Raw genomic sequence first — 8,543 nt, 5'->3', positions numbered from 1 at the left:
TGTGCAAGGTATAAAAAAAGTTGGTTTGACATCAAGGTGCTTTAATAAATTCCTGTTGATTGCAAAGGATTGCATTAGTATGGTCACATACTGACAAGTGTTGAAAAGACTTTTAAAAAACACACACTGTTTTTACAGCCAGGGAAGTTAAATTATAATGCAGAAATACTTCTTTGTGGAACCACGCACTTGTAGCTAGGACTTGGTTGTAGTCATAGGTGAATAACCTGATTCACACAACTGTTTAAAGACAGAGAAGTAGAAGCTGCTGGAGAAATAGTGTTTTTATTATCCAGAAAAGGAAAGGTATTTCAAAGAGCTGACAAATAATTTTGCATAGCCCTTAGTAGTCCTGTTGGCACAGGATACAGTATTGTTTTCTAAGTTTAAACAGTAATAAGAGATTGTGCGTACATATCCTGATATGTCAATTGTATTCCTGACAAAACCACAAGAGATTCAAGAAGTCAAAATACTTAGAACACATCCCCTTTTGCACCACAGGATTGGAAATGCCAAGTGGCTGCTGTCACTAGCTCATCCTGTGCATCCCTTTGGAATGCCTGTTGCTGCTTTCAGCGCCGGTTTAAAACTAACAATTATTCTTGACAGCACAACATGTATGAAAGCAAAGGTGTGAACTGGGACATGTACCATCACTGAGGATGCTGGAGACAGTGATAAAGCCTAGGTGGTTCATCAACCAGCTCTGCAGAAGCCAGGAAAGGGAACTCAAGGCAAACCAGGGAGCTGCAGTCACAATGAGACCACAAAGTGCCTGTTTGAAGACAGAATCTCAGCGCAAGCAGTGGGCACTGGCAGTGCCACAGGGTTACAGCATGTGCATGGCAGAGGCAGCGGCTCCAGGGGCCACACCACGCTCAGCTGAAGTAAATGGGGACTTCAGATTCCTTTTTTGATAGGACAAATTCGAAGCCTTAAAAGAAAAACTCTCTCGAAATTATATGACATCCTGGAAAGGAAGGACTGCTCCTGAACCCTCAAAGTCTGGAGTAACTTTAGTATCAAATGATGCCATAGAATAATTGGGTAAGGGTCTGCCACGCTGCAGATTCTCATCCCTCCCCTCTTCCTCAGCTCAGGCCAAATCTTTCCTCATGCACGGAGGTGAAGTTTTGCATCCCTTATTCCTTAGATGCCTGACCTAAATAAAGCATAGCTAACAGAAGAATTTAGGACTTGCAGCTGCTGTAGAAGGCAACAGGAACATATAAAGAACATGCATACACCACTGTACAGCAGTCTCCTCGTACAACAAATGTACTTCGTGGATTGAATAATCAGGAAATAGTTCCAGGCTCTGGTTTTCTGTTTGTAATATGATGGCAATGCTGTTCCTTGCATTTTAGGGGTGTTCAAGAAATACTTTATTTTGTGAAGTTTTGGTGCTTTTTTTATAATGTTCACCATGACAGTGTCAGAAGGAAAGGGAAGGCCTTCTGAGTGAGCTCAAGTGTTCTTAAGTGAGCTCAGAATAATGTGCAAAGAGAGGCTAAAATTAGTTCCTTCACATCCTTTCCCCATATGCCACTTCCCAGTTGCCTTCGTTCTTTGCTGTGCTTCAGTCTCCTCATCATCCTTTGATTTCCACCCCAGTCTTCACATACTCCGTGTCCCCCCAGCTCTCTGCCAGGGTTCCTTTTGTCTGTTCCAAAGTCTACTTTTCCAAGTTATCTCCTCCTCTTCCATGTCTCGTCTCCTCTGAATGCAGTCACTTCATGTAGCCTGGAAACAAACAGTTTGAAAAAACAACTAAAAATCCATACTTTCAAGTATCTGGATTTAGAGTTGCTCTGGCCCGAAGCAGTTAGAAAATGCAAGTTCTAGGGAAGTCCCACTCCAGGCCCTAGAGCATATCCCATGCTCATGAACTCACCAGAGAACGAAGCCTGCAATCTCTAGCTGGCTTCTGATGAGCACATGTGAACTGCAGCTGGCTTGGTTTTTATCCAAAGCCCTGTGAATTGGCCAAATTTTCAGAGAGACTAGAAAAAGTCTATTTCAGCAGTAAGGTTACTGTTTTGTCCAGTTCCAAGTCCCTCTTCCAATAAAAAAAAAAAAGCACCACAGCTTTTCAAAGATTGCTGGAGTATTGGGAGGGGGATGTGGGCTTTTGCTTGTCTTGAACCTGGCCATGATTACATTAAGGAAAAAAGGTGCTCTTAGACACATGAACTGTTTTGGCTGAAAACTTTGAAGAAAACCTAGCCTGCAAGACACACCTGGCAAGCAAAGCTCTGGCTTTTTGCTAATTGGGCAATTAGTTTTTTGCTAACTAGCTTTTTGCTAATTGGGCAAAGGTAAAAATTAATAAAAATAAATATGTATAAATGATAAATAAACCCAGGATTGAGACGGCAAGATGCATTAGGCAGTCCAAAAACTTATGTTGCACTACCAACTACGTATGTAGCTTGCATCTTTCCTTCCCTCAGCCTTGAACTCTGAGAAAATTTAGACTCAAGGATCAACGTGGGACTGGTTGTGGTTTGGATGAGTCTTTTTTTTTAACTGGGTGACTTCTGTGAATCTGTTTTATGGCTGCACATATCTCAGATTTGCTTTCTGTGTAATAAAGTTTGGCTACTTGAGCCAAACCCCAGTAATATGCCAAGACAGCTTGGCTATACAAATGAGGTTACAAAGGTTTAACTGAATTGGAGGGCTAAAGCAGAGAGTAGCTAAGACATGTACAGAATATCTTAAGTGTTTTGTTTCCTCGTGTAAGCAAAGACTGTGTTTTGTTCACTCAGTATCAGTTTCTAACAGCAGCTCCTGAGTATCATCCAACACCAATGTGCTTCTAAAGTGCTCAGAACTGGTCCTGCCACCCAAGTGAAGTCAGTATTGCTATAACCAAACTGGCTGGCTGATATTACTAACTTCTGCCTGGAAGAATTTTGACAGTTTGATTATAAAATGCATTAGAAAAGAAACATGAGATTTGATGCTGCAGGAAAGAATGCAGGCTTTAATTTAAAAGAGAAATGATTCTTTTCATGAAGCAGACACAGCAGCACACAGTTCCTCAGTCATACCGTATGTCAGTATTACGTGTTAGCAACAGCCACGTAGCTTGCATGTTCAGGCTCATTTCTGGGGGGTTTCAGTATCCCCTGTAGCCCCTCAGACAAGCTGGCCTGCCAGGGCAGCTGAAATTTGCATCTTCCTGCTGTGCAAGTCAGTTGTGAGAGGCAGGGCTGTAAGACCCCAGTGCTCTGCCAAGCCTCCTGTCCTTCTCTGTTCTGGATCCAGGAGTTCCTCTTACACCACCTGCCACCTAAGTCACTCTGTTGAGTTTGCACAGGAGCAGAGCCAAGGAGCAGCTCCACACAAACAGCAGAGATCTCGGTCAGGAGGCAACTATGAGCTGAGAGGCTTGTCCGGTGTTGGTTAAGATCTAATTTGTTCACAACAGCAGCAGCTCAGTCAGCATCTTGGATTAAACCCCAGAATTTGGGCCCAGCTGACACGGGTGGTGTGCATGCTGTCTTACAGGTTGCCTGACGCAAGCCTCCCCTTGCTCATATCCACTCCCAAGGCACTTGGCTACCACAGTCCTGTGGGGTTCCCTCCTTTGTGTACTTTGCCTTTGGGTCATCTCTGATGTCATCACTGAGCAGACTGCAGTGATGAGCATTGGGGTACCAGCTACTCTTCTCTGTGCAAATGAACTCAAACTCACCTGTCCTCTCAGCAAACCACAGTCACTAGCAGGTGACACCCTGTCCCTGCAAGCTCAGCCTCCTTTGGAGGCAGGAACCTGGGGGTGGATGTCCCATCTGATCCTGCTCTCCATCCCCAGGACCCCTGCAGTGATATGGGTTATCTGATTCTTTTGGAAACATTTCACACCAAATTCTTACCTGGGAGAAGCTCTTGCATTGAACTACATTGAAGAATAGGAAGAGATATTACAGTTTATAAGCCATTGGGTCGGGGTTGTAAGGGGTAGTTACTATCCAGCAGCAAGCACATGCTGGTGCCGAGCACACTCCAGGACTCTGACAGTGCATCTCCTGGCATCTGCCCTGGCGCTCTGGCCAGTGCATGCCTGGCATGCCCACAGGAAGCACACCAACATACAGGGGAATGAATATGTGTTTGGGTATAAGAATGGTAGCTTTTTCTTTCCATTATCTAATGTTTTTCCACATTGAACTGCAAATACAGAAGGAACATACTGGTTTTCATTGCAGAGAAAAAGTCAATCCTAGATCTTTCTGTGTGGTTTATAATGAAGCCTCAAACCTGAGCTGTCCTGCTTGCACAGCTTTTGTAATGTGGTAGCTACCCTGAGGAAGCCAATGCATATTAAGAAGGCACTTTCTGTAGGACAGATGTTCCCTAAGGAGTCCTGTGCCAGAGCACTGGGCAGCCTGGGGTGTGAGACGGACTCTCTCTGCCTGCCCTTTGCAGATAATCCTGCTTTGCCCAAACAAGTCCCATGAGCAGCGGCTGGCTCGGGGAGGGCAGGGCTGGGATACGGCTTGGGATATGTCTGGCTCGGGGAAGGAAGGGCAGCGGGCGCTCGCAGGCAGCTCCAGCCCAACGCTTTGCATCTACCACCATCTCGTGGAGAACCAGCAGATCCCAGCGCCGGGCTGTTCCCACCATCGACAGGAAGGGAAAGGGGCAGAGAGCTGATCCTCACGTTTTACAGTCAGTGCTGCCCCTGTCAACCCCGGCGCAAAGGAGATGCCGCGAACTCACTGAACGGGATTGACCAAGAGTGAGGGAAAGCATCAGCAGGTTCATTCCCCGGAGATCACATGTGATGTGCAATACGTGCCTTCCAAAGAGCCCTTGGCCCTGAGGGATGCTGCAAGAGGACATGATGCTTCTCCTGCAACACTGGCACAAATGCTCTATATTTGCAGGGAGGAAAAAAACATCCTGCCTGCTCCCTTTCACCGTGGGATGGTCAAATATATGAAATCAGCGACGGTAGCAAGACAGATTCTCAGTGAAAGGAATTATGGAAATCAGCTTAGAAGACTGAATTTCATGGGAGGGCAGAGAAGGAAGAGGCCTGCCAAAATGATGGGGAAGATTTATGATTTCCTACTGAAAATATGTGAAGTGGTTTTGAGATTTGGTTAAGCTGCTTTTAGAAACCAGTGACACAGTAAAAAGCCTTAATGCACCATGTTTTATGTAGGAAACTGACTTAATGCACCATGGACTAATTTCTACATTTCAGATTCTCCCCAGCCTGATAATGAATCAGAAGAGGCCTTGGGGTGTGTGTGATGTAGGGGTTAGCGAGCTACAGTCTAAGCCAGACAGAAGGGAGCTGAGGACTAAGGCAATGCAAACTCAGTGATGCTTACTGTGTCCTCAGAAAACAAAGTAAGTATCCAAACAAATGCTGGTTGTTTCACATGTGATTTACCCCTACAGAGCTTAGTCAGCTGGGCTTCAGGTTCAGTGTATTGACTAACCTGTGGCCTACAGAAATAAACTCCTTTTTTTTCCCCTCTATCTCCTACTTTGCTGCAAAACTAGGGAGAGGAAGAGAGATCCCTGTGCTTTGATTTCCATATCCTCCAGAAAAAAACAAAGACTCTCTCATTTTTTGAGGAATTCCTAGTGTGGACTGTTTTAAGCCTGTGGATCCTGTGCCAAGCCCTCTGCATTCCTTTGCTCAATTCTTGGCTGTCACAGCTACAAAAAGGGTGTCTGATTTAAATCTGTGCGTGGTCATCAGGAGGTCCTTAAGCTATAGCTGTGCAGGCAAAGCATTTGGCATCACACTTGTCTCAGATATCTTGAGACACCCACAATATACACAGCTACAGCTGACCTGAACTCCCTTATAGGGGACAGAGGAGCCCAGACCCTTTTACTTCTCTTTAATGTCAGTCAAGAAATAAATACATGTCCAGTGTTTCCTTCTTCTGAACAATTTTAGGCATTGATTCCAGGATGAGATGAAAGAGAGCCTAGCTTGATTAGTTATATTGACTGTATGTCTGCAGGCTGCAAGGAGAGCCCAGCCTGAGCAGCTCAGGCGCAGACGCCCATGCTGGAGGTCGACTCCACTGATCCAGGTGGATGCTGGCCCTTTTCCCTCTCCCTCCATCGAGGCACTGGACATACCTCAGCACCTGCAGCTCAGGGGGAAGGGCTGCAGGCAGTGTAGCCACCCCTGAGCAGAGGGGTCATCTCCTGCCATTCTCTGCCCCTCGCCTGGGACAGAGAGGTTGACATGGGGATGCCACCCTCCCGGGAGTTGTTAAAAATTGAGCTGCCAAAACACCTGCAATGAGTGTGTGGTTTGGCTTCTGTATCTTGATATACTCTCACAGGGTGTCCCACTCTCTTCCCTTTTGGGGATAGGCCTGGAGAGAGATATGCTCTCTTGTCAGGTCTGCTTTCTCTGCCTCTTTGGTTTTTTTGATATCCAGCTCTTATTGAGCTACCTGTGTTGTCCTGTGGAGACCAACAGAAGCTGAGTTATATTTAGCAATGTTGCCATACAAAAGATCAGTCTTGTTAGGCAATGTTGGATGTACTGCATCTAGTGAACTACATGGCTAAATGCCATAGTTTGATCCAGAAATTTCTATTGCTCAAGGAAACAGGAAGCGCAGAACGTGCAATTATGTGCCTACTTTTAGAAGAAAAAATCTAAACCATGGTTAGATCTATTTCTACCTTACTTCAGAAACTTCTAAAATGCGTTTCAGGGCAGTCAGTGTTGCACTTAGAGGATGACCAAGAAAACAACCTCCAAAGCTTAGCACCGTTATTTATACTGAGAGCTCAGCACAGTGAGATGGTTTGGGCTGTAGATCCTACACAGGCTTCAGCTGTGACATGTCATTCCCACTGGGTTCAGAGTAGATTGCTCCTATTCCATTCTCAACAAAGTTGCATTAAAATCACTGGATTGTTACAAGTTTTATTTCTCCTCTCAGGCAAGAACACTTGCTCTTTGGTGTTAATGATCTCCTAAGGTTCCTGTTGTCTAACTCTTCATGCGGGGTAATGCACAACGAAAGCAGAGTTGTATATTATATTATATTATATTATATTATATTATATTATATTAAGTGTTTCTCAGACTGCTATAATAAAATACCTGCAGCAGGGCCAGAATGTCCGAGGTATCCTAGCGTATATTCAACATCATACCGTACAGAGCTGTGCATGTTTCTACCTGTGCAGCCCACAGTTAAAGAGAACTAAAGAGCAAAAAACGGAGGAATTGTTTTGGTCTGACATTAGAGGACACGGCTCTACAGGAAACCCGGGTTTATTTGCAGGCCTCCTTGGGGCCTGTCTTCTTGATGAACTGTGGAAGGACAGACAAACAGGAATCACTTCTGTAGAAACAGGCCATCATTGTGTAGCTTCTGTCCTTGCTAATATACTCACTGTAATTTACAAGCTCCCTCACCTCCACATTGTCCCCCTTATTGTCAGGATAAACCACAGGCTTTTACTGCTCACACAGAACATAACTCATATCGCCAACAGCTCAGTTTATATTTAGTCATTATTAAAGTGGGGGAAGCAAATGAAAGACACTATTGGCTCTGAGAAGCTCTCTGCTCTGTAGGCAGTCAGATGAGATGACCTTGAGAGCTCCTCCATTGCTGGTTTCTGCAGCAATCAATGCTGCTGAGAAAATGAGCCTGAACAGGATGAATTCAGCACACACTTTTATTACAATTTACTTTTTTTTTTTTTTTTTTTGGAAAAGCCTCCCAGATTCTCAGCTTTCAACTTTGTTTCTCTGTTGTTCACTTGTCCTAAAAGTTTCTATCCTCCCTGCTTCATGCTGTCTTCCCTCTTTTTGTTCCCTTTCTTATGGTTTCTAGAACATTTCTCTCTTAGTCAGATACACAGTTTTTCTCTTTGTGTGTTGTTTTGTTGTATCTTTGTTACTTCTGTTACTTTATCTTGGCCCTTCCCTTTGTCTGTTACCTCTCTTCACTTTGAGGTACTATTTTCCCCATCAATTTTGCCTTGTGCTTTTTGTATCCTGGATTACAAACTGTTACTTGGACTGGATCTTTATTGTTGCATGTAAAACCCATTGCATTTCTTTAATCTTCTCTATAACAACCTCACCATCACTTATACTACATTGACCTCATTGATTTCAGGTGTACTGGAAAGAATAAGAGGATAATCCAATTTGGAAGAGATCAGGAGCCAGATAGAACAAAGTGGTAAAATGAGGAAGAGAAAGCTTAAGTTAGATGTTCCTGTGTTGCAAAGAGAAAACTCTGCCAGGTGTCTGGATCTGCTAGACCCAGGAGCAGACCTGCTGGCATGTGCAGTGTGCAGGCTGGGCATGCCATAAACTCATTTGAGCTTTCCAGAGCCAGGTAAATGCAGCATCAGGTCCCACACGTGACTTCCCAGCATTCATATGGAAAAGCAATGTATTCATGCACTAGGCACAGTCCCACATTAGAAATGAATTTTGGCCTACAGATGTGTGGGGAAACACACATTATGCAACCTGTGTTTGATCGTCTTTTTCCCCCACATCAGTGATAGAGACC

General features: G+C 44.5%; 1 long non-coding RNA gene across 1 annotated transcript in view; it reads right to left on the bottom strand.

Annotated features, from left to right (window-relative positions):
- Positions 1-485: 485 nt before the first annotated feature.
- Positions 486-8,543, bottom strand: part of LOC113946189 — a 32,256-nt gene continuing 24,198 nt past the window's right edge. The window contains exon 3 of the long non-coding RNA XR_003527337.1: positions 486-1,746. This is a non-coding gene — a long non-coding RNA (uncharacterized LOC113946189). The remainder of the gene's footprint in view (positions 1,747-8,543) is intronic.

This window comes from Corapipo altera, unplaced genomic scaffold, assembly GCF_003945725.1.
Source record: "Corapipo altera isolate COAL_440 unplaced genomic scaffold, ASM394572v1 46, whole genome shotgun sequence".
NCBI classification, from domain to species: Eukaryota; Metazoa; Chordata; class Aves; order Passeriformes; family Pipridae; genus Corapipo; species Corapipo altera.
Note: the sequence above shows the minus strand (reverse complement) of the source record. Positions and strands in the feature narration are given on the sequence as shown.